Source organism: Micropterus salmoides, unplaced genomic scaffold (genome assembly GCF_014851395.1).
Source record: "Micropterus salmoides isolate LMB-PRFRI ecotype aquatic unplaced genomic scaffold, ASM1485139v1 Ms_hic_scaffold_7, whole genome shotgun sequence".
NCBI classification, from domain to species: domain Eukaryota; kingdom Metazoa; phylum Chordata; class Actinopteri; order Centrarchiformes; family Centrarchidae; genus Micropterus; species Micropterus salmoides.
This window is the reverse complement of record NW_024044459.1, coordinates 1,404,497-1,431,712: the sequence shown is the minus strand read 5'-3', so window position 1 is coordinate 1,431,712 and position 27,216 is coordinate 1,404,497. Positions and strand designations below refer to the sequence as shown.

General features: G+C 42.0%; 1 protein-coding gene across 3 annotated transcripts in view; it reads right to left on the bottom strand.

Annotated features, from left to right (window-relative positions):
* The window catches only part of apba1a (amyloid beta (A4) precursor protein-binding, family A, member 1a), an 87,957-nt gene extending 61,195 nt beyond the window's left edge, over nucleotides 1-26,762 (bottom strand). For all 3 annotated transcript variants that reach the window (XM_038704768.1, XM_038704770.1, XM_038704769.1), the window contains exons 1-2: nucleotides 26,653-26,762; nucleotides 2,710-2,770 (exon numbers count right to left, since the gene is read on the bottom strand). The gene's annotated coding sequence lies outside the window, so the exon portion shown is untranslated. The remainder of the gene's footprint in view (nucleotides 1-2,709; nucleotides 2,771-26,652) is intronic.
* Nucleotides 26,763-27,216: the final 454 nt, after the last annotated feature.

The following is a 27,216-nucleotide window of genomic DNA, read 5'->3' as shown; positions in this document are numbered from 1 at the left end:
AGCAATGCTGGCAGCACTCAGACGTCTGTTTCCCAAAGACAACCTCTGGATGTGACGCTGAGCACGTGCACTCAGCTTCTTTGGTCGACCATGGCGAGGCCTGTTCTGAGTGGAACCTGTCCAGTTGAACCGCTGTATGGTCTTGGCCACCGTGCTGCAGCTCAGTTTCAGGGTCTTGGCAGTCTTCTTACAGCCTCAGCCATCTTTATGTAGAGCAACCGTTCTTTATTTCAGATCCTCAGAGAGTTCTTTGACATGAGGTGCCATGTTGATCTTCCAGTGACCAGTGACGGAGGGTGAGAGCGAGAAGTCCAAATTTAACTCACCTGCTCCCCATTCACACCTGAGACCTTGGAACACTAACGAGTCACATGACAACAGGGTGGGAAAATGGCTAATTGGGCCCAATTTGGACATTTTCACTGTACTCACTTTTGTTGCCAGCGGTTTAGACATTAATGGCTTTGTGATGTGAAGCTGTACACTCACTAGTTTACACTGTAGCAAAGTGTCATTTTGTCAGTGATGTCACATGAAAAGATTTAATCAAATATTTACAAAAATATGAGGGGTGTCCTCACTTTTGTGAGATAATGTAGGTTGATACACAATGTTGGATTGAGTATTTAGGCTTTCCTAACCTGAGATAAAATAGGATGAAATAAGATCAGATAGGATTCTTAAAGTTAGTTAGGATTTGCTTCTGTAATACCAAATTGAAAAAAATCCTATCTTGGACTCTTCCTATCTTAACTTAAGACTTAAAGTAGGAAGTTTCTGTAATACAGCCTCTGGTTTCTAAGCTCACAAGCTTACGTTCTAAAGACGTCCTACACTTGTTGGTCCATCGTGTCCATCAGAACTAGGTAAAAATGCTACCACGTTTGTTGCGCTTTCTGCTTGGAACCTTCTTCAGAACTCATTGAAACTGACTGACTTTTTTATTTCTCATAGACAGTTTCTTTCAATTCTGAAGGATATGGAGCAGGTGAACACTGGTCAGTGTCTTTGTTTATAAAATGGTTTTCTGCCTTATTCAGCTAACTAAGAGGCTTGTGTTATTTATGTATGTATACCTGTTGTCTTTCATGTTTGAAAATTGTCCTTTATCAATATTTTTTTTTCTTGGCCAGATCTCTCTTGCAAAAGAGATTTTAATCTGAATGAGACTAACCTAGTTAAATAAAGGTTAAATAAAATAAATAAATAAATTTAAAAAATCAAATTGCTCCTGAATGCCAGCTCACTGCTCTCAGTGTGAGTGCTTGTGTGAATGATGAATCAGAAAACAAATAAAATCTAAAACTTGGGTTAGCTCTTTTGGTAGAGCGTGCACCGCATGTACAAGGCTGAGTCCTTACTGCTGCGGCCTGGGTTCGAATCTGGCCTGTGGCCCTTTGCTGCGTGTTGCCGTCTATCTCATTTCCCGTGTAATTTCCCGGGTAATTTGGGGTTCAGTGTCTTGCCCAAGGGCACTACGACATGCCGCCTGGATTTAGAACCACTGATCTAGAGAGCTAGAGCCACAGCCTGAGCCACAGGGGGAAGCGAGGAACGATCTGAAGGAGTTTGAAGGGGTGTGATGGTGCCTCCATGTTTCATGTAAGATCATGAGATCGATGTTGTTTGTACTATCTATAAATTCAGGACTTGTAGCTGTCAATTTTCAAAGTTGTAGAGCTCAGTCCCTGAATATTCCAACTACTAACTGAAAAGGATGCTATACTCTCATTAAAATATGTAGTGCTTCACAATAAAGTATTAAACACATTTCAATCAAAATCTGAACTGTACTAAACTAAATTGTTACTTTACCAAATGGCCAATTTAACTTTGCGACAATTAAAGGGTCCCAGAAGCGTCCCAGAGGCAGCTTTCTGCTCCTCAGAGAATAGGCAGCAGGTCTATTGCACGAGCAGATTGAACTGGGCAGGAAGTCAGACACATAGAGAATCTGGTCAATTTTGTCCCCTGTGGAGACTTAAACCACTATAAACATGGATAAAACAGACCCAAAAATCTAAACATGTCAGCAAAATCAGGCAGGCGAAATGCTTTGATTCTGAAATGGTCCCTGTGGGAAATACACAAACAACAAAAACGGGCTCATAGAGAGCTGTGAAGAGGGTAGTAGAAGCACAAAAAAGACAAATAAATAACAAGTCAATAACGTGGGGCAGGCTGCACTCTCCTCTGCTGACACGCTTCTGAGACGCTTCCAGTGGACTTTGACGCCGGACTACGGACGGATCAAAACCGTGACTCAGCCATAGTTGGAGTCTAATAATGGGGATGCTTTTTCTGCTGATGGTCTCTCTGGTGCTGAAGGGGAGGACTGTCCCTCTAGTTTCCACTTTTTACTCAGTTCTTTGTGCTGGACCATCAGCTGTCCTGGGACTTCTCTCTCTCTCTCTCCCCCTGTGTCTGTTTCTTTCTCCTGCCGTGTGAGTGGGTTGCTTGAGTTCTGCTTCTGTGTTTATGTAGTTTCTTGGGGAGTTTTTCCTTATCAGAATCAAGGGTCTAAGGACAGAGGGTTATGCTGTACAGACTATACTGGGGCTGGTTTGTGAATTGTGATATTGGGCTATATAAATAACATTAACTTGACATTGCTCACATACCCAGAGATGTACCACAGAAAGCAAGCTGTAAAGTACATACTATTTTTATGTTAAATTGTCAGAAAAGGTATATTTTGTGGTCACTCACCTTCTGCAAATTGACAGCAGCAGTTTTAGATTCTGTGAAAGATTATTTCCCCAAATGCACCCTAGAACAGAGAGAAGAGAACACAATGTCCCATTACAACCTTGGTGCAGTTTAGACAGTTATCTATTAAATCTAACATTTTGGTCCGTACAAATTGTCAGACACCCTCACTAACAAATCAAAGATCAACATTAAATTTTAAATTTTGCAAATAAATGAGACCTATAAAGAAATAAAAGGAAGGAGGAAGATGGAACTCTTGTTCATCACTCTCTCGCTGTCTTTTCTCTGTAATAACAAGTCAGACAAATGTGTTTTTTCCGTCCTCATTAAAGACGACTATTCTTTGTGAGGGTGTTCCACCTTCAGACAGGCACTCAACACACACACACACAGCACACCCTCACACAGTAAACACACACACATACAGTACATCTTTGTCAAAGGTATGTTCACTCAACTGAGAGCTATAACCCAGATTTGCTCTGCATGGACATGAAAAGATAGATGGTTGGCTTCTGTGTTTCAGAAATGAACAACTCCATAGTGTGTTTGTGTGGGTCTTTTTTAATGACAATATATTCATGGTCAGCACACTCTTTGCATTGTAAATTAGCTTTGCTTATACCATTGCATGTGCACTTTCCCTTGAACATGTTATTATTAATGGAATACAACTGTCAAGAAATAATACTGCACTCTGTCAAATGTTTTTCCTTATGACTATGTTATTTTGTGCATACTATCTCATGCTTTAAGTCTGCATGTTAAAAAGCCTCGTCTCCAGCTTTGCTACTGTAGAAATATTCATTAATGCTGAAAAATACATGGATAATTTTGCAGCAGGTGTTGAGCTAAAAATGTTTTTATTGATCGTGGAAAGACCATAGAGTCAATAAAATCAATAGGCAAGCCCCCAGAAACAAGGCTGTACTGCAAATTTGGCATATTGAACCAAGTTGGAATTATAAGTCATGTGATGTGACTTCAGCACCAAATAACTTAATTTCAAAAGAAACAATGAATACATTTGTGTTGAAAAGGCTATCACAACTAGCTAACAAGCTATCTCAGTAGGTCCAATTAATCTGAAAGCAGCAAGAAGTCAGTCTGCTCCGCCAGAGGAGGACTATAATGCTCATGCTCCATGGACCCAAAAATGCAGAATCCAGAAACACTGTTGATCAACTGGTGCCAAAACTGTTCAGATTTGGGCCAAATTTCTGCCACATTGGTAGTTGTTTGATGTTTTTTGGGTGAGTCACAACATCCGATTAATTACCTGAACTATCAAGGATCTGTCTTTCAGAATCAGAAGGAGCTTTATTGCCAAATAGTGTTACACACATACGAGGAATTTGCTGTGGTGATAAGGTGCTACACGTAGACAAACATAGTTGACATAAATAATGTAGAAATATATAAATATGGAATAGACAATGCAAGTTATATAAGAATAGAATTATTGAATAGAGAAATAATACAACTATTTGCAGAATATACAACTATTTGCAGAACATGTGCATTATTCTGGGTTTGTGTAGTGCAGACGTATTGCAACAAAATATATAAATTGACAATATAAAAGTATACAAGGATTTAACATTTAACAACAAATGTGTGCAATATGCCAGGTTTGTGAATGATATGAAATAAAATAGTGTTTACATGTGCAGAGACATTTGTATTATTTGCAGGGGGGGAGTGTCAGTGGGGGACCCGGGGCTTGTTAATGAGGCTAGCTGCAGATGGGAAGAAACTGTTTTTGTGGTGAGAGGTTTTGGTCCAGCAGCCTCTTGCCAGAGGGGAGAGTCTCAAACAGTTTGTGTCTGGGGTAGGAGGAGTCAGCTGCAATCTTTCCTGCTCGCCTCAGAGTCCTTGATGAATACAGGTCCAGAAGAGAAGGAAGATTGCAGCCAATCACCTTCTCTGCAGAGCGAATGACACGCTGCAGCCTGCCCTTGTCCCTGGCAGTGGCAGCAGCATACCAGATGGTGATGGAGGAGGTGAGGATGGACTCAATGATGGCGGTGTAGAAGTGCACCATCATTGTCTTTGGTAGGCTGAACTTCTTCAGCTGCTGCAGGAAGTACATCCTCTGCTGGGCCTTCTTGATGATGGAGGTGATGTTCAGTTCCCACTTGAGGTCCTGGGAGATGATGGTGCCCAGGAAGCGGAAGGAGTCCACAGTGGTGACTGGGGAGTCACTCAGGATGATGGGGGAGGGTGGGGTGTGCTCTTTCTGAAGTCCACAACCATCTCCACAGTCTTCAGAGCGTTGAACTCCAGTCTGTTCTGGCTGCACCAGGTCAACAGATGGTCGATATCCCACCTGTAGGCGGACTCATCCCCCCCCAGAGATGAGCCCAATGAGGGTGGTGTCGTCCGCAAACTTCAGGAGCTTGACAGACTGGTGACTGGAGGTGCAGCTGTTGGTGTACAGGGAGAAGAGAAGGGGGGAAGAACGCAGCCTTGATGGGAACTGGTGCTGATGGTCATGGAGTCAGAGAGATGTTTTCCCAGCTTCACGTGCTGCTTCCTGTCCGTCAGGAATTCAGTGATCCACCTGCAGGTTGAGTCAGGCATGTTCAGCTGAGAGAGCTTGTCTTGTAGCAGGGCCGGGATGATGGTGTTGAAAGCAGAGCTGAAATCCACAAACAGGGTCCTGGATTAGGTTCCTGGGGAGTCCAGGTGCTGGAGGATGTAGTGAAGGGCCGTGTTTACTGCATCATCTACAGACTTGTTGGCATGTCTCGAGTGAGGTGTTAAAAATGTCTGTGAACACCGGAGACAGCTGATCAGCATAGTGCTTCAGGGTGGATGGGGAGACAGAGTCCGGCCCAGCTGCTTTGCGGGGTTTCTGCCTCCTTTGGGACGATTTCTGACAGTTCAGATATTTTGGTCAGCTGTCTGCTGATAAAAACACAGTCAATCACTAAACGAGGTAGACAAATATCCACTTTATGTAGAAGCTAAATTCTTTTAATATATTACAAGAGCGACTTATGTAATCTTTATCATTCGTTTAATGCCGTCGCTAACTTGCCCCACCATGGAAAACTAACCGATACACAAATTATTTTATTCCTTCTGCCATCAGGCCTCTAAAGATCAACTATACATGGGCCAGACACTGTAAATCACAGAAGCACTGTGCATTTATTTATCATTTATTTCCCAGAAATATGGTCCCTGCTTGGTCCATGCATGGCGACCAGTGTATTCGCTGCTTTGCTCTGGTGCTCAAATGCTGATATGTTGCCACTGACAGGGTGTCTGGATGTTTGATTGATTGTGGTTGTTCTGTTTATATTTGAAGTGACTTGTTGACTGAAATAGAATTGCCCTACAGGGTAAATAAAGTTGTTTGAATTGAATTTGAATTGAATTGATAAGGATGTTTTCCTTGAACAGTGCAAAATGTCTTTGTGAGAGGCCCTGACTGGAGCCGTAAAATTGTTTTGAAATAAGGCTTCCAGGAGCCTGGGCAGTGGCCATTCATGAATGCTGGGAGGTTTTGGATTTTATTTGCCAGACAAGAGCTCCAGTGGATGGGAACGGTTCTCTCTTCACAGATGGCTTCCTCTACTTCACATTGCTGATGCTGTATCCATGATGCAGTAGATCTGTCATGGATCTTCATCATGGACAGGACTCAACATGACAAGCAGCAGGGGAATCTGAAGCTTGTACACAGACAGTCGTTCGTTCTCATGTGGGATGCTTACAAGCTGCTTGCAGAGGAAGCAGCAGGGGTAGGCAGGTTAAAGCTTAATATAAGTATAGCTTAAACAAGGTGCCCTTTATGGAATTTACCAATGACTGCTAAGGGAATCAGCTGAGCTGGAAGCTGATGTGGCTGGCTTTGAGATGGGCTACCATCAGCTGATGTGCTGGGGTTGTGAGCGGAGATTGACTTTTCTGCCTGCCTGAACTAACGCTTTGCTTGATTTGAGGCAGCAATGTGTTTCTTTCAAAGTATTATGTACTTGTATTGTTTAGGTGGCAGGATTGCTGTAGGAGGCCACCTGGTGTTTTACACTGTTTGACTGGTGGACTACTTTAGTTAATTATGTAATTATGAATATACTCCTTATATTTTATATGACCTAAATTCAGACTCATATATACAGGTGTCTAATGCTGCAGTTTATAAAAAGGCTACTCATTAGTGTTTAGGCATGACAGTGTAACAAGTAATAGAAATCTTCAGTTAAGTCAGTTAGCACTATGTGTTGACTAATGTTTCTTCTGGTCTTTTGTCATTTCACATTGTGATTTGTAATGTTGGGTCTTAACAATGATCCTCTATGACAGAGCACCATCATGTGGTGACATGTATTTCACTCTGCAGCAAACAGAGAGTCTGTGTTTACCATCTTCCAGACAGTGCTAGTGTTTAGCAGAGAGGACGCATTATTTGAGGGCTGGCACATTGTTGTGCTTCCTCTCCCCTCCCTCTCACTGTCAGTGCACAGGCGGCTGGACTGTTGTCATGGAAACCACTGGGTAATTGCTTTCTGTGGGAGAGCAGATGAGGAGATGACCTCTTCAGGGGCCACAGTGTTCTCCCACCTCCACGGCTGTCACTTCCTGCCCTTTACCAACCACTAGAAACTGTTGATGGGAGAGTCAGGGTGAAAGAGAGATTTTAACATCAGTGTATGAATTATTTTGATGCTTTTTAATGCTACATCTTCTTTTTATGTTGAATGCAGTGGAGCTGGAGTTGTTTGTCTCTTTTTGAAAGGTGGTCTTTGTGAGGAAATATTTCTTTTCAGTGGAGAAGTGGTCTTTATTTTTCTGCTGTGTATCAAGTAAAACATCTGTTGTCCCTCTCAACCACTTGCCAAATTCTTACTAAAGAATAAAAATTCTTTTTAGACTAAGTTGAAAAAAATTAAGACTGAATGTTTCCCCCTTTGATAAGAATATCTCCACTCCACACAACAGTCCACCAGCATTTGAAAATGTTGTGTTCATCACCCTTCTCCAACTTGATATTGTTCCAACTAAGTTACTGAAAGAGGTTTTGGGCAAAATTGGTTTTGTCTTAGTGGGCATGCCCCACCTTGGCTAGTCCTTCAACAGATACTATCAAATATTAACAGCAATATTATTTTTGAGAAGTTTTATATTTTTATTTTAGTGTTTATTTGTCAGGAACAATGCAGAAGAAACACATTGTAACAGATTACAATAACTTCGCCAAATGTGTTGCATATAGGGTTTTTAGCTAAAGCTAATTTGCAACCCCTGTCCCTGGTTAGACTACACACATCACCATTACCAAAGAAAGAAGTTGGGAAACAAATATGCTCATTTTAAATATGTATGCATGCTTATCAGTGTGTGTCTATTTCCCCCATCTGTATGACCATGTACATGTGTACAAGTGTGCGTGCACAAGCCCATGATCCGTGATCAGTGATCACAGGTTTGGTTTTGTTTCAGCCAGTGTTTCACCTTTTCATTAAATCTTTTCAGATTAGTTTGTGTTTTTATTTCAGTTGGTAGGACATTCCAAAAATGTATCCCTTTCCCTGAGAAAGATGACTAACCGAAAGTGGTTTTGTGCTGTGCCACCCTGCAGTTGCCATTTGCTGATTATTTTAGAATTTCCTTTTGTCACATGTGGACAAAGTACAACTGGAGCGAGGTTATTCTCACATTTAAAAATCAATTTGATAAAAGAGAACTTGATGGAACTATCATAACTAAGCAAATTTTACTTTTTCAGTATACACACACATATATATATATATATATTATACAATGGTGCCATTTCATTTGTTTTTCATCCACTATTTTCAGTGCTTGTTTATATAGTCATATAATGGGTTTAACAGTTGACTGTGAAGCCTGGCTCCATACAGTAACACAATAAGAAAGATGTGAAAATATCAAGGTATGTATAAACAGTTGAGCTGCCTTGAGAGGTATGTAATATCTTCTATTCTAAAACAGCTCAAATTTTGCTTTTTAACGTGTTTATCAAATTTAAGTCTGGAGTCCAAAATGACAACTAGGAATTTAAAATCATTGACTTCCTCTAATTCCTCTTGATCTATTTTAATTACAAGCTTATCTTTTGCTGCTCATTGTTTTTAAGCCATACACCCTTCATTTCACTTGTTGGTGCATCCCTAATTTTAACGCACTGCTCTGTCCATCAAGATCGGATGCAAACCAGCCAGTTGCTTGCTCAGAAAAGTTAAATGCTTGTTTGTTTAAAAGTACTTTATGGTTCACAGTATCAAAGGCCTGTTAAAGACTTGATGTTTTCAGTGAGGTAGCACTTTGCCATTTCAGTTGAGTACCCTGCCCTAAATCCAAATTGTTAATAATAAAAAATAAATAAAAATAAGTAAATTACTTTCAAGGTGGTCCACTAGTTGTTCTGCAATAATTTTTCCAGGACTTTTGAGAGAATTGGTAGGATAGAGATTGGTCTATAATTGCTTACTTGTTCTGGTGCGCCAGCCTTCAAAATTGGCGATATGACTGCTGTTTTCTAGGTTGTGGGAATTTACCAACTATGATAGAGAGGTTTATCAGACGTGTTATTGGTTTGATCAGAGTGGAGCTGTGTGTTTTAATAACAGCAGTATCCAATCCAAACCGATCCTCTGCCTTTCAATTCTTTAATATGTTGATGATTTTAGAAACCTTCTCCTGTTCAGCTTCCTTAATTTACTGCTTCAAAATTTTGAGCAAGTTCCTCCACTGATTGAATGAAGTAATTATTAAATTAATTTGCAATATCTGTACTGTCCTGCTAATCACTCAATTTACTTCTATGGACTGATATTTGTGTCAGTAGAATATGAATTTGAATAGAATAGTTTGAATTTATATTGTTTACCTTGAATAATTGCATTGAAAAACTGAATCTGAATAGAATAATTTGAAATTGAATTTATTAGTTTGAAACTGAATTCCAATAAACTTGAAACTGAATATAATATTATGAAACTGAATTCAGTTGCAACTGAAAGTATATTTAAGCCTCATTAAAAATTCAACTCTTTATGTACTTTCACTTTCAGTTTTCTCAATTCAAATTCACTTCTCTCATTTAAATTTCAATCCACAAGATTCAGTTTGAAGGTCACAGACAGTTCAAGGTCCTTCAGAAAGAGCAATCGAGAGTAGATCAAACCTGCTTTCTTAACAAAAGCCAGCAGGGGACGACTCCACTACAAAAACATGTCCAGTTCCATCAGAGACAGTTAATCTCCCTCCGGATGTAAAACATGGCTGAAAGTTGGATTGAGGCTTTGTTGGTCCATTACACCACGGCCCACTCAAGCAAGTCTGCCGCTCCATTGAAAGCTGCTGCCTCAGAGAAGCTTGCACTTCGCCACGTCTCGGTCAGTCCACTTGTTGGTGTTTGTTCCGGAAAAAAGTCAGTTGACGGGCCGGTGTTCAGCTGTACATCGGCAGATAATAAAATCAGGGTCAGTAGAATTCTAAGAGCATACCACTTAGCTCTATGTTCTGAGCATTTTGCTTGTTATTGTTTGATGTGTAGTTGGAATATTTGTTATTTTTGTATGATCTTATTGTTGAGATTGCTTCTTTGTTTAAAGCCTGTCCTTCTAACGGTAAATCTTTGTTTAAAACCGAGGGTTAAAACAGCAAGTAGTGGCAGATGGAAGCAGAGGGGTAAGGGTAAGAGTGGAGCCTAACAAACCACCCATACCCTCAGCAGCCATCTTTGGTTAATAACTCATCAGTTTCAGCCGGGTTTTCGGGCACACCACAGCACGGAATATGAACTGTTGAGGCTAACCAATGATCTTATAGTAGCCAATGGTGGTCACTCCTCAATAATGGTCCTTTTAGATCTCAGTGTTGCCTTTGACACAGTGGACCACACAATACATACTGATTGCCTGCATCATGGGTTGGAGTCTCTAGCACATCTTTCCACTGGATTCAGTCTGACATCACAGATAGGACTTTCTCTGTCACTGTCTCGCTCAGGGCTCAGTCCTTTTCCATCTACATGCTCCCTATGCAAAATTATGGGGATGGCTATGGAGATGACACGCAGGTGTACCTCCCCTTCCAACCCAATGACCAGGTTGGACCCACTATGACTGCTAAATGCCTGGATGAATGCATGCTGAATACACCAAGTACACTCTCTCAGTCACTGGCCCACAACATAAACAACAGACACGGCGGTCAGCACTAGCCTATCTCCGGCATAATCCCTTTTAACACAAAGTCTTTTTACAACTCCACAAGTGGTAAAAAAATAGGCTACTGGTCTGAAATGCTGTAAACAACAGACTTATCTAAAATTCTGAGTGACATCTTCAAAACCGAAATGTAAATAATTAAAGACAAAATTTTGTCATCAAGCACAAATAATCCGAACAAAACTATATACATTTCATTGTCCCTTTTTTAAATTTTCATCCTCCTCTCCGTCATGGTGGCAAACCTGCCAACCACTGTCCTTGTCAATATTTATGTCCCGCTCCACACACAGCAAGGTGAGATTTGACAGTCTGGCTTCATCCATGCAGGAACGCAAACAGAAAAACTTTGCTGACTTTACCTCATCGATAATTGTGCAAAGTGTCTCTTTGGAAAGAGCTGCAATGAGCTTGTTTTGGGACTGGTGACTGAGATAACTTGGCTGATCGGGTTACTCAGGTGCTGCTCAAGGAAGGAGTCATAATGAGCCAGCAGCTTCAGGAGCTCTAAGAAATTCCCCTCGTTAGAGTCAGGGGCTCGCAGCCCAGCGTATTCTCTGTTGCCACGAAAAGCGAGCCCCAGTCAGGCTAAACAGAGCGTAGTGTCCACCAACTTGTGTAGGATCCTTCTGTTCCTCTCCAACTGCACTCTCTCAGCTTTCAGAAGCTCCGCAATCACAGTGCCGTCCTGACTTAAACGAAACTTCATCATTAAGTATGACTTCTCTGCCTCCCGGTGAGTGCCGGACCTCTCGTGCGTCTCTCCCTTTTTTGAATGAAGAAAACCCCATACATGGATCACCCCAAGCTTTCCCAGCGCTGTCATGGGACTTTCTGCTGAAAAGCCAGCAACAGAAACAGAATAGTCTGTTTGCCCTAGGTGAGTACAACAACAACTGACATTCCACTGTACCTGAGCTTCCCACCTGGCGTTTATACCAAGCTGGACTGAAGCGTCGTTGATCCTGGTCATATGGGAAATTTTTGTAGCTGTCCTTCAAACCTGGCTGACAAGGACCATGCTCAATCACTGCACAGATCATTTCAGTGGTGAGAGGCTAGTGAAGAAATAGGTACGGGTCACAGCCGCCCCATAATAACCAGCCTAGTTCAAATTAACAAAATGACTCAAAAAAAGATTAGTTCATTTTAATAAACGAGATTTGAAAATTTTAGTCTTGTCAAAAGATTCAAACTTTCACCACTTCATAGCTTTCACTGACTGTGCATTTAGAGATGACGTATGTGCGCCAGGCTGCCTTAAATGCTCAAGGAGGAAGACATTTATTCCCACAGAGAAGACCAAAGGATTAGATGGCCACTCAGGTGAAATCCATTCTGTGCTTAATGATATACATAGCAGCAGCAACCTTCCTGAGCAAACAGAGATGCTATTTGCCGGTGGGAAAGGGCTACTTATGTCTGCCAAGATGTCCACTTATTTTATCCTGCTTCTGTCTGAGCAGGCAACTGACTGCAACGTACCACACCTGCTGTCCACTAACACAGACACAAAGGCTTTACCTAAAGCCAATGGTCAGCAGTGGAGCACTCTGCTTGTTTCTGACCACAAAATGGACAGAATGGAAGAATCCAACAAAAAAGCAAACTGCATAACTGATGAAAAGGGACAGTGAAACACACCCTCATCATTATTAACTCCGGGACGATGCTTCCTGAAGCTTTAGGAATATAAAGGCCATGAACTGAATTGACAGAAAATACAGTAAGTAGGAATGTATCATATATAATACTAAAACAGTATGGATCATGGTTGAATTAACCTGAAAGGCGGCCCCAGAGCAGAAATGAGCTGTTGGAGCTGGGATGGCTGTTCCGCTTCCTTAAATCGAGATGCGGACAATACTTTCAACCTGGGAGGTTAGGGACAGTAAATATTACAGTACACACGGTTTCCATTAATGAAGCCTACTTTCCTTTACTTCTCTCACATTTCTCTATTGTAGTTTATTTTGCGGTTCTTTACATTACATTTATTATTTACATTTATTCATTTAGCTTTTATCCAAAGCGACTTACAATTGCTATACATGTCAGAGGTCACACGCCTCTGGAGCAACTAGGGGCTAAGTGTCTTGCTCAGGGACACATTGGTGTCATGGTGGGGAGGTGAGCCCGGGTCTCTCACACCAAAGGCATGCGTCTTATCCACTGCTCCACCTCACCCCCCCTTTCCAGCATGTGTGTTACTTATTGTCAGTCCCAATTCTATAGTACATACTAATGTTCCATGTACACAGCACCTTATATACTACTGTTTGCCACATAGAGACTTTACCTGGGCAGGCATATCTGGTGACCCATTTTAGCATTTTTTGAGAAACACAGATATGTTATCTGGTATGTTACAAGACACGGACATAATGATTATTTTACAAGCAACAGTGACACACACTAGTGCAGATGTCATTCTGTACCATGTTGGTTTCGATCGTTTCGATAGGCTATGTCCTAAACAAGCCTCCTCCACAAGCGGTGCGAAAATGGAAAAATCTAAAACACGAGTTCTGTCTTTGTGATGTTATCGTAAGGGTGAAATAAGAAACAGAACCCCCTCTCTAATAAAGAGGGGAATCTGGTTGTGTGTGTGTGTGTTTGTATTTTGATTATGTCAGGAAGCCTTCATCCAATCGACTTCAAACATGGCAGGTGTGTGTTGCATTTGGTGCAATTTGATCGGTCTGTCTTGTTTGTTATGTGCTCTGTGTGTGTATGTGTTCGTGGGCGTGTCCAATCCTGGGTCCTCTCCACCGGCAGAGTCTCACACCTGCGGCTCATCCAGTAATCACCACCTGCAGTCAAATACCCTGGTTCAGCTCCCACTTTTCGCCAGTTTGTCAGTTTACGTCCCGTGGTACAATTGCTCCGGCCAAAATCCTTTGAATCTCTGTTTTTTGAGTGTTGTTTGTTAGCTCTGACTAACGACCTGTTTCTTTGTCCACCTCAGTATCACCCGAGCCCGAGACGCTGCCCGCCTGCCTACCTGAACTCAGCCTGTCAGCCAGCCAAGCCACGCCGCCCTGTACTGAACTAAAGGACACCATTACCCAAAAGCTGGGAGTGCTCGCGGGGGCGGGGATTACAGGTGCTGATCATATAATTAGAATATCATCAAAAACTTGATTTATTTCAGTAATTCCATTCAAAAGGTGAAACTTGTATAATGTATACATTCATTCCACACAGACTGATATATTTCAAGTGTTCATTCCTTTTAATTTTGATGATCATAACTGACAACTAATGAAAACCCCAAAATCAGTATCTCAGAAAGGATTTGAATATTTGAATATTGTGAAAAGGTTCAATATTGAAGACACCTGGTGCCACACTCTAATCAGCTAATTAACTCAAAACACCTGCAAAGGCCTTTAAATTGTCTCCCAGTCTAGTTCTGTAGGCTACACAATCATGGGGAAGACTGCTGACTTGACAGCTGTCCAAAAGACGACCATTGACACCTTGCACAAGGAGGGCAAGACACAAAAGGTCATTGCTAAAGAGGCTGGCTGTTCACAGAGCTCTGTGTCCAAGCACATTAATAGAGAGGCGAAGGGAAGGAAAAGATGTGGTAGAAAAAAATGTACAAGCAATAGTGATAACCACACCCTGGAGAGGATTGTGAAACAAAAGCCATTCAAAAATGTGGGGGAGATTCACAAAGAGTGGACTGCAGCTGGAGTCAGTGCTTCAAGAACCACCACACACAGACGTATGCAAGACATGGGTTTCAGCTGTCACATTCCTTGTGTCAAGCCACTCTTGAACAAGACACAGCGTCAGAAGCGTCTCGCCTGGGCTAAAGACAAAAAGGACTGGACTGCTGCTGAGTGGTCCAAAGTTATGTTCTCTGATGAAAGTAAATTTTGCATTTCCTTTGGAAATCAAGGTCCCAGAGTCTGGAAGAGAGGAGAGGCACAGAATCCACGTTGCTTGAAGTCCAGTGTAAAGTTTCCACAGTCAGTGATGGTTTGGGGTGCCATGTCATCTGCTGGTGTTGGTCCACTGTATTTTCTGAGGTCCAAGGTCAACACAGCCGTCTACCAGGAAGTTTTAGAGCATTTCATGCTTCCTGCTGCTGACCAACTTTATAGAGATGCAGATTTCATTTTCCAACAGGACTTGGCACCTGCACACAGTGCCAAAGCTACCAGTACCTGGTTTAAGGACCATGGTATCCCTGTTCTTAATTGGCCAGCAAACTGGCCTGACCTTAACCCTATAGAAAATCTATGGGCTATTGTGAAGAGGAAGATGCGATACGCCAGACCCAACAATGCAGAAGAGCTGAAGGCCACTATCAGAGCAACCTGGGCTCTCATACCACCTGAGCAGTGCCACAGACTGATCGACTCCATGCCACGCCGCATTGCTGCAGTAATTCAGACAAAAGGAGCCCCAACTAAGTACTGAGTGCTGTACATGCTCATACTTTTCATGTTCATAATTTTCAGTTGGCCAACACTTCTAAAAATCCTTTTTTTGTATTGGTCTTCAGTAATATTCAAATTTTTGGAGATACTGAATTTGGGATTTTCATTAGTTGTCAGTTTTAATCATCACAATTAAATGAAATAAACATTTGAAATATATCAGTCTGTGTGTAATGAATGAATATAATATCCAAGCTTCACTTTTTGAATGGAATTACTGAAATAAATCAACTTTTTGATGCTATTCTAATTATATGACCAGCACCTGTGTATATACAAAATGACAATATGAACAGTATTAACAGCTCTGAAATAGAGAATGATGAATAAATAATAAGTGGTAACCAGTAAACAGGTGGCTGATTAGAGACAGAGTTACTGGGTTATTGCACAGGAGTCAGAAGTCAGAAATCAGCGGTGATTAGAGTGATGGCTTGCGGGAAGAAACTGTTCCTAAGTCTGTTAGTTTGGGCCTAGCGCCTACCAGAGGGAAGAAGCTGGAACAGGTTGTGCCCGGGGTGAGATGGATCCGCAGTGATGTTTCCTGCCCGTTTCCTTACTCTGGAAATGTGTGTGTGTATATATATGTATGTTTAAGTCCTGAATAGAGGGCACCATTCTGAAGGACTGTACGTCTGCTCCTGTCCTGTCCTGACTGTCCGTTGTAGTCTGTCCTTGTCCTTTTTGCTGGCAGATCCAAACCAGACAGTGATGGATGTGCAGAGGACAGACTGGATAATGGCTGTGTAAAAGTGGATCAGCAGCTCCTTAGGCAGGTTGAGCTTCCCGAGCTGACGCAGGAAGTACATCCTCTGCTGGGCCTTTTGATGATGGTGTCCGTGTTGGGCTCCCACTTCAGGTCCTGGGATATAGTGGATCACAGAAACCTGAAGGATTCCACAGCAGACACAGGGCTATAGAGTATGGTGATGGAAGGGTAAGTGGGGGGCTCCTCCTGAAGTCTACATTCATCTCCACAGTTTTGAGTGTGTTAAGCTCCAGGTTGTTCTGACTGCACCAGAGAGCCAGCTGATCAACCTCCCGTCTGTAGGCCGACGACCGTCGTCAGCAAACTTCAGGAGTTTCACAGATGTGTCTCCTGAGGAGCAGTCATTGGTGTTCACTACAGCGTTCTTCTGCTATTTGTCGATCAACACGATGTCTGGTTGGTTAGCCATCACCTGTTTGTCATTTTGGATCTTGAAGTCCCACAGGATCTTCATTCTCGTCATTCTCAACTACCTTAGGAGGTGTCTTCCATTTTGACCTTGGGACTTTTAGCCCATAAACATGGCAGATGCTCCTGTACAGGCATACAGCTTGACAAACTATCTTCCTTCTCTTCTGGACCTGTACTCCTCGAGGACTCTGAGGCAGCAGGAAAGATTGCAGCTGACCCGTCACAAACTGTTTCAGACTATCCCCTCTGGCAGGAGGCTGCGCTCCATCAGGACCAAAACCTCTTGCCACAAAAACAGCTTCTTCCCATCTGCAGCCAGCCTCATTAACAAAGCCCGGGTCCCCCACTGACACTCACCCCTTGCAAACGATACACGTCTCTGCACATGTAAATACTGTTTCATCTCGTGTCAGGCTCACACCTGGCATGTTGCACATATTTGTTGTTGATTGTTGATCTTTGTTGTTGTATATTTTTATGTTGTCAGTTTATATATTTATTATGTACACAATATTCTCTTCCGTTGCGTTACTTCTGCACGGGACAGACCCAAAATAATGCCCATGTATATATCTGCAAAGTTGTTCTTCTATTCCATATTTATATATTTCTACATTTATTTATGTTGACTGTATGTTTGTCTACGTGTAGCACCTTATCACCAAGGCAAATTCCTTGTATGTGTAAAACACTACTTGGCAATTAAGCTCCTTCAGATTCTGATTCCATTATCCATGTATGTGGCACTGAGTCGTAGGCTTTCTTGTAGTCAGCCCAGGCGGTGCACGGATTGGTCTGCCTGGTCTTACAGTCTCGAGTGACTGCTCTATCAACCAGTAGCTGGTGCTTGGCTCCCCTGGTATTACTACCCATTCCCTTCTGGGCCCTATCCATGTATTGAGCCACGTGCCTACTCATCTTAGCTATGATGCCTGACAGGAGCTTCCATGTTGTGCAGAGGCAGGTTATTGGTCGGTAGTTGGATGGGATTGTTCCCTTCTGGGGATCCTTCATGATCAGGACTGTCCGTCCTTGGGTTAACCATTCTGGATGCGTCCCATCCATCAGCAGTTGGTTCTTTGTTTGGCAGTTTCCAGAGCCTCAGGTATCGACAGCTTGTTGTATTTCTTAGGTAACCCCTTCCTTGCACCTTTCTGTAGCTCTGAGAGCTGACTAACCTCTCTTCGGGTTGCCTTGATCTTGGCCTCTAGCATTCTCCTCCATGGGGGGTAATGCTCTTTGTGATTTGTGTCATTTGAAGCTCACTAACTAAGGAGCGAAGAGTGTCAGATGCCTGCAGCTGTTTTTCATGTTGCTTTCTGTGGAAATTTAGTTATAATGTTACAATGCAGTGGTTAGTTGTGACAGCCATTCTGTTCCCACCAGCAATGCATTCGCGTGCACACACACATGCATTGCTGGCGGTATGTAAACTGATTTGATAGACATGCCCTGAAGGTAATGATATAGCTACATGTGAAAAAGACACGGTCAAACTACAAAAAGGAGTTTTCTTGGCAATGTTGTTGACTAGCACGCATCAGCTAGCTTGCTCAGACCATAAAGCTGCTGTTAGCGGCTTGCTGTGCAGTGACGTGACAGACACAGACACTCTTACTCTGCTATATGGCACCAAATTACTTCAAATACAAATTACTACTTATTGATGAAAAATGCGATAATACCGCATACCGCGTTGTTGACCCCCAACATATTGCCGCGGTAGAAATTACTTCACCGCGACAGCCCTAGACAGCCCTATTGATCTCTTTAGTCAATGTGTTCTTGGACTGGTTATACAGGACTCTGTTCCCACTTCTGAAGGCCTCCTCTTTGGTCTGATGAAGCTGCCTGAGTTTCGCTGTGAACCAGAGTTTTTGGTTGTTTGTGCGGAAGGTTTTAGTTTGCACACATCCTCACAAAAACTGATGTAAGATGTCACAGTGTCTGTTAGTTCATCCAGGTCAGTGGCCAGTACAATCAAAGCAGGCCTGTAAATCCAGCTTTGACTGGTTGGTCCATGTTTTCACAGTCATTACAACAGGTTTAGCAGATTTCAGTTTCTGCCTTTATGTCAGGATAAGATGAACCAGGCAGTGATCAGAGAGTCCCAAGGCTGCACGGGGAACACCGTGATAGGTGTCCTAATGTAGTGTAGCAGTGGTCCAGTGTGTTAGTGTCCCTGGTGGGACACTTATTATGCTGTCTGTGCTTTGGAAGTTCATGACTGAGGTTTGCTCTGTTGAAGTCTCAGAGAACGATGAGCAGGGAGTCTGGATGTTTTATCTCCACGTTAGTTATCTGGTCGGCCAGGTGTAGTAATGCCTCACTAATGCCTCGTGCAGACCACACAATTTTCAGTGTCAGCTGATGGCCATGCCGTTCACTCTACACAACTTGCCATCTTCTGACGGGAGTCTTGAAGTCGGTGGGCCATTATGTGGCGTTACCGTTACAGTATTCGGTAAAACAGAGGGTGGCCAGAGAACGATGAGCAGGGAGGACTAACACTCTGGACCACTGCTACACTACATTAGGACACCTATCACTGTGTTCCCCGTGCAGCCTTGGGACTCTCTGATCACTGCCTGGTTCATCTTATCCTGACATAAAGGCAGAAACTGAAATCTGCTAATAGATGCCGACCAATAACCTGCCTCTGCACAACATGGAAGCTCCTGTCAGGCATCATAGCTAAGATGAGTAGGCACGTGGCTCGATCAGCTGATCAAAGTGTGAATGAAAGCCTGAAAACATTGTTGGATTAATATGATTGAACGCAGTGATCAGTAACAAGTGATGTGACTTGCACTTGTTAAAGGATATCAGAAGAGGAAATATGCATAAAACCAAAAACTGAGTGTCGACTTTGATATGAGTTGCATCATTTCAAGACACCATGATCATGTTCTGGGTTATTCAATAACAAATTCACAATCAGAATCAATAAATCTAAATGCATATAATATAAGCATTGTACCAGTAGAAATGATCCTGTGCCTCTGAGAAGGACTTACAGCAACCTATAATTATTCATGTGCAGGTGTTTGTTAAACAGGTAACAGCTGCAGAGAGAATCATGCTGCTCTGCTTGTTAACCGTGAGACTTTAGTAATTCCAACACAGTACACGCCATCAAAAGTCTCTACAGCTGTTGGAGCCGAATGACAGCTGATCCAGCTGAGATCAGCTGCCACCGTCATCAGAAACGGATGTCGCTTCACGTGACGCTTCAGAGGAAAGGACGTCTCATGTCTCTAAAAAAAATTGTTCACTCTCTCCTGGCTTGGTTTCCTTGCGTCTCTCCATGAATCCCCAGTGGGCAGGAAAAAGACGCAAGTGAGGGAAATGTGGATGGAATTAAGAGACTTGAGAAGCACCCTGTATGAGACAGCCCGGAAGTGCTAGCTAGCTAGCTACATTTGTGTTAAAGGTGTTGACAGGCCCCCAAAGCCCCCTTACCTTAACCATCAGAAATGTTAGTGCCTAAACCTAAGTCAATGACTTTATGCATGCTAACCCCACAGCTGTGCACTTCGGCCCGCTAGCAGGTAAGGTTAGCCTCCTTTGCGTTGCGGTGACGTAGCGTTTCATACAGACGCTGAAGGGTACCTTTAGCGTCAAATAATTACTCTTTGTCATGCTGTCTGAAAGTGTCGGTAATGACACACTGAGATGAGAACGCGTTGGATCAACACCCGTACACGTCCTCCATCATACAGGACTTAAGTTACACCGAATGATTGCAACAATGCTTTCCTGGAACAGCTGCAACAACATTATTCCATTCCCCTGCTTACTGTAAATCACTGTCATATGCAAGCACATACTGCCTCACCTCTACCACTCTACTTCTATGAATCAGATTCTTCCATAATTCAAACACAAACACAGATACAGTACATGTGCTACGTCACTGTCGCCACGTAAAGGCAACCCTCTTTCACAGAAATGTTCTGTTTAATTTTCGCTGTTGGAGCTGTTTTTCAAGTATAATTTCTCCAAGTTTATACAGTAAAACATTATGATATTTGTACCAGTGATAGTGGAGGACACTAGGAAGGAGATGATATGACAACAGTGATGTCACCTATTAAGGAATTGTTTTAGTCAAAGGTCAAAGTTCACATAAATGTTAACTGTCTGTTTACTTTTCACTGTGTTGTTTTTTTTAAGATCATAATTTCTCATAGATGGTACAGTAAATTGTTAATATATATGTACCAGTAATAGTAGGTGCCACTAGGAAGCAAAATATATGAAATTGGTGCAAAGAAATGTTAACTGTTTGTTTACATTTTGCTTATTTGTTTTTAGTGTACAATTTCTCCATTTTAGCTAATACCCATTGGATAATCCTGCACAAACCTTTACATGTGGTTTGTATGGATTTTATGCTCATAAATAAGGTGAACAGTAGGATGAATTGATGTCGTTTTAGATGCCTCAGTCGAGCAAATTTGAGTTCAGTGTTTAATGTATTGTTATCACGTTTGTTGCCTGATCCACAGTCATTGGAGCGTTTTCAGCGCAACCTATCGCCAGCATTCTATCCCTGGCAGACACACACTGACTAAAGATCACATTAACACTATTGAACTCCGACTTCACGATTAGCAGCTGAATGACGTCACACAACAATGGCAGCGCCCATGGAAGCACACATTGTAAATGGTAAATCATAAACTAAAAGGCAAAGTATTAGTATAGTATAAAATAATACATACTAGTATCAAATAGTAAAATTCGTTCTGCATGTAAAGTGATTTAGAAATATTTTGTCGAAATTATTAGATAGCTGGTTACAGTAAACAATGTGTGAAAGTCATCTTCTCTACTCAAAAGTTATTCAGGAAAAATGTGAAAACATTTGGAAATATAGCCTACAACTTTTGCTGACTTTTGAGGATTACCAACTGATGTAGCTAGAAGGATACACAGTTAACGAGTAACGTATATTTATCAGTTGTTTTTTATAAAATGGCCATCCTTTTAATTAACACCAAGTGTACTGCTGAGGGTTTAACCGTTATAAACTTGCCAAAGAAACGAGTTTGTCACGGTCAGCCATGTTTATTGTTTACATTTGGGGTCATGCACCACCATGCACCTGAAACGCTTTGAGGTCGGAAGTCGGATATTCAACTTGGAAATTTCTGAGTTAAGAGGAGTCTGGACAGCAGGGGTTGTAGCCATAGACAGTAAAAGTGGGGAAAAAAAGTGGACGTAGTCATCGTGACATCACCCGTTGGTTTGTGGACTGCCGTTTTGAAGCCTCGAGTTTGACTGGTGCCGCCATGTTGATTTTTTGCAACCAGCGGCACCGGACGTGACCACATTTGAAAGAGACTGTGGAGCCAGCTAGCTTGCTAAGCTAGGTGCATCTGTAAATCAGGTTAACTCATTTTCCCGGGATGATAATTTTAACAGGTTTAAAACTAAATGTACTCACCAGAGAAAATTAACAGTGAACTCCTAATAAGCTTTTTCATCAGCGCTGGTTAAATTTACACAGTGCCGTGGGTACGAGTCACTCTAGCCTGATTGACAGGTTGCCATGATAACGACTTGTCAATCACAGATCATTCCCGCCCTGAAGCACTTTATGGTCTATTTTCCTATAATGGGGCCATAATTTACTTAATGAACATCATGTTGTTTTGAAGAAGACTTGAAACTAGCGATTGAGACCATAAACTCATTATGAAAGTGTTTACTGAGGTAATAAATCAGGTGAGAAGTAGGGTTAATTTTCCATTATTTCTAATAGAGCCAGACTTATTTTTGCAACCAGAGGAGTCATCCCCTGCTGGCCGTTCAATAGATTGCAGGTTTAAGGGACTTCCGCATTCGCTTCAGTTCTCAGACCCGAAGCTTCCCGCTTGGTTGTAACCAATTCTGTGGTCTGGTCGCTGCCACACCGACCACTAGTCAATGGCGTGCAGACTACTGGTCGCTAACACTAGGGGAGCTACAGATTGTGGTAGCTGCCACACGGACCACAGTTTCTGGAGAAGGCCCCTTTCTTGTCCTTGTCACACAAATTGTGACTGTACACATTAAAAAAGGGTCAGTTTCAAGTTTTTATACAGTCTATGTTTCCATAGTATAGTGACCTTAGATAATTTAAATTATCTCAACTGGCAGATAATAGAACTCCTTTTGTCTGATAGAGGGGAATGGATGTGTTGAGGAATTTTCTACTGCCTCAGGCTTAAGAATGAACTTGAACAAATCTGTTTATTAGGCTACCACTTAAGGAATGTGAACTATCAGAGATTAATGGTATCCCTGAGAAGAACCCAGTTATATACCTGGGTGTGATAAGAATGAAAAACTCTGCAATGATCTAAACTTCAGCCCTGTGATTGAACAAATAATGAACAAGTTCACCATGTGGTGGATGAGGGATCTTTCACTGAATGGTAGAGTTATACTATCTAAAGCTGAGGGAATATCCAGATCTATGTATACTTATCACTGGAACTGCCTACTGAAATATACAAAGAATTGGATAAGATCTTATTTAATTTCATTTGCACAAACAAATGTCATTATTTAAGGACTAACCCTAAACCTATGCAACATAAAAAATGAAGGTCTGGTCATTTTAAGTTTTGAAACCTTAAATAACACACAAGTTAAATGGTTAACTAGGTTGATAACCTTCCATAATTAAGTAGAGTATTTAATTTAATAGGAGGAAGTAAATTTCTACTAAAATGTCAACTATAAAATCGATAAATTACCTGTTAAGTTATCATAGCTCTACTGGCCTGGAAATTAATTTACAAACATAAGTTTAACATACAAATTACAGCATTTGGAACAACAAGAATATTGTTAGTATTTTTATTCATTAGCATGGTAGTCTGCATTTATCTTATAGAAAGATATTTTTGAAAGTATTTTATTCAAGCGCATGATTGCCGTTACTGTTCAGTTTAAAAACACCAAAGTATGAAGAAGACATAGCGAACCAGACTTAATCTTTTAATTTGGAACCAGGCGGGAGGGCATGAGACGGGAGGCTCCAGGCTGCAGCCATACAGTCTGGGGTTGCTGCCACATATGGTTATATCCTATACAGTAATACATCTTTATCGTTGTTCTTTGTTAAATATACTATTTTATTGATTATACCTATATTCTTATTTTTGCACAGTATATTGCAGTTTTGTGTGGTTATATCTACAGTTATAATGTTTTTGCTGTACAGTATTCTGAAGTTTGTGTTACATGTGCAGATTTTTTTGAACTTGTTTTTTGCAGTTATACAGTACAAGTAGTTATTCAGAGATACATCACAGACATAAATGTCCTACAGGACAGTCCCTGGACATCAATGTTATTTATTTATTTAAAAGGGACAGAGCATATTAGTGAACTTTGTAGTGAAAATGTCAGCTGTAGCCAGAAAGCTAGTTTTCATCTGTAGTCCCTGGCAGGTCAATACAATACAGATATCAAAAAGGTACTACAAAAGAATAATACAATCCACCACAATAAAAATCCCATTTCAATATTGTCACAATTTGTTTTACTGTGTGAAGTTTGTGCGAGAACACATGCACATAAGACGACTGCTGCCTCCCGCGAACCCGATGACATCGTCCATGTTGTCTGTGTTTCATTTCAGACATCGTCCGATGGAAATTTTGTAGACATCGCCCAACCCTATTAGATAGTAGAACACTACCATTCAGTGAAAGATCCCTCATCCACCACATGTTGAACCTTTTCATTATTTGTTCAATCACAGGGCTGAAGTTTAGATCATTGCAGAGTTTTTCATTCTTATCACACCCAGGTATATAACTGGGTTCTTCTCAGGGATACCATTAATCTCTGATAGTTCACATTCCTTAAGTGGTACCCTTAAAAACTGATTTGTTCAAGTTCATTCTTAAGCCTGAGACAGTAGAAATACTCAACACATCGAATTGCTTTGATCCATTCCCCTCTATTAGACAAAAAAAATGTTGTATAATCTGCCAGTTGAGATAATTTAAATTATCTAAGGTCACTATTCTTTGGAACCATAGACTGTATAAAAATTTGAAACTGACCTTTTTAATGTATACAGTCACAATTTGTGTGAACAGAATGGGGCCAGAATGGGGCCAGAATGGGGCCTTCCCCAGAGACTGTGGTAGCGACCAGTGGTCCAGGGCGGTTTTGTTCATTAGGGCAATCGGGCAACGAACCACCAAACCGGGAAAGGTAGGGGATTTTTCTAACACTTTCTACCACACTGTTTGATTGGTTGTGACTAGTTTTTGTGTTTTTGACACAGTTTGCCTCTGAATATCGTTATCCAATCAGCGTCAAGTCGCGTTCCGTGGAGCCCATTTCGGGCGATTTCAGTCTGGTTGAAAATCGCCCAGATCTCTCTCATAGACTTTCATGTTAAGGCAGTTTTTTTCGAGCTGCGGCCGCTACAATGCAATCTCTATGGGTTCCGGGAGGGTTTGCACTTATGTGTTTACGTCATGCGCCCAGCAGCAGAGCTACGCTTCTGCCACCTGAAAACGACTTGGCAGTCCTCCAGCTGCTAAAAGCAGCTGCTGTTTCAACAAAACATTCAGGTTGAAAATTCAACCGTGGTGCTTTTTTGAGAGATGCAGTGACTGAACCAGCGGTGAGTAAGACATACAGTAGTATAAATAAGACATGAAATTTAATCTTGTTAAGCTATGAGGAGAGGAAAAGTCTGCCAGCCTCTAGGCTAATTTATGCAGTGTAAAATGCCATAGAAGCCAATAAATATATAAAAAAACAAAAAAAAAAATATTGATAGTTATTATTAAGCCGACTTTTAACCTTATGTTAAATGTGCTTCATGTGTGGAAGTGGTCAATTTAAAATTACCTTTACAGCACTTAACCAGTAACAATTATTTTATGTTTCTGTCTTTTATTGCCATAAACCGCAGAAGAAAGAGGAGGTAGCATGATGGCCATCACTTGCATCTTTGTCAGAAGAGGAGCAGAATAGTTGATCACTACTGAAAGTTCATTCATTGTAGACACTGACAATGAACTTCAGGATGTAGCTGTTCACAAATACTGTACAGTATGTAGCCTAACGAATAATCCTTGTGTAGCTGGCTTAGACCATGGAACTGGTCACCCTAGCAATCATCGCAAAAATTCCCCCCCCTGACAGATTTGGCAGGAGCCGCCACTGCAGTGGTCTGTGTGGCAGCGACCAGTGATCGTGGCATACCTGCAAATATCACTGCCGTACAAATGCTTACTCTCCAACAGCACTACTAACAACAGGGATCAATAAAGGCCAACTTAAAACGCAATGTGAATTGTGACGTTAAGCTCGGAGCCCAGTTCACTGGGTCCAGGTCACTGCTGGGGCTCAGCCTGCCAGCTGCTCTCAATCACACACAGAGCATTTCTGATGTTTCACCTTATTTACCATACCTTATTTTTTAATATTTAATGAACAAAAATCTTTTAACAGTCCATATAGAAAACATATGTGGACTTGCCCCCACCCTCATTGTTTACCAGTCTATAGCCTATGGTTTCTATCAGGACATGATGAACCTGGTTTACCAAGTTTATGGATGGTCTGCACAACCAGTAACCAACCTGCAGCATCTTTCTAAACAGCAGCAGGCCACGCAGCCCGCATCTGCAGAGTCCCAGTTTCTGCATCACATGAGGCGAGGGAAGCCGGACCAGAGTCCTGGTTTGGCAGAAACAACCCGGGAAGCATCAAGAACAGATTCAACCGGCTCAGAGTGTTGACTGCATTGTGGTTAGCCCTGCTTGGACTCTGCACCTGCCAATAACAGGGCCTCCATGGGCCGTTTCATTCATGTAAACCCAGAGGGCGGTCGCGCTTCAGCCCGGCACAAAGTCTCGTGCAGCCGGTGCGTTTCTTTCCATCCAAATCCCGGTTATTTCCTCTGAAACGCGGCGTTATCTTTTCCTGTAACCATTCCTCAGACAGTCAACAAACCGAGCGGCGACAGTTCACCGTCCCCACAGCCCAGCACCAGCCCCGGCGCTGATCTGCGTGTTGCTGCATCAACCAACGAGCGGTACCTCTATCTGAGCCCGACGACCGGACCACTAACCTGTTTTCAGCGGTGATGGTGCTGCAGACTGGAGGTCCGCTCCGCCGCTGCCACACCGTCCTCCATCTTCCCTGTAGCGGCTGCCGTCTGGAAGTGTGTGTGTGTGTGTGTGTGTGTGTGTGTGTGCGTGCGTGCGTGCGCGCGCCAGCCTCCAGGCCCCTCCTTCCCACCCCGCCACCGCCACCGCCACCGCCACATCATTATAGGACACAACAAGCCTGTCCTCTGTGGGCCTGTCCAGACGGGTAGTAGGCTGCTGGAGCAGTTTGGAGTATTTCTCATCCGTGTCAGGGTTAATGGAAATCCATATTCATTCAAAATCAGACCTTATGAAATAATCATTTAAACCAGAGAAAAGTATGAAATAACTGTTTCTTAATCTGTATAAAAATGAAATAAGGGATATAGGCGTTATATTTCATAAATGTTTATATTCCCCAAAACGTAAGGCTTCACTATTCTAGGGCTGTTTTTTTTTTTAGTTCATGAAACGCTAAACCACTTATTTTCATTTTCAATTCATTGTCTGTTTTGCTTTAAAAACCTTAACATTTCAAGATATTT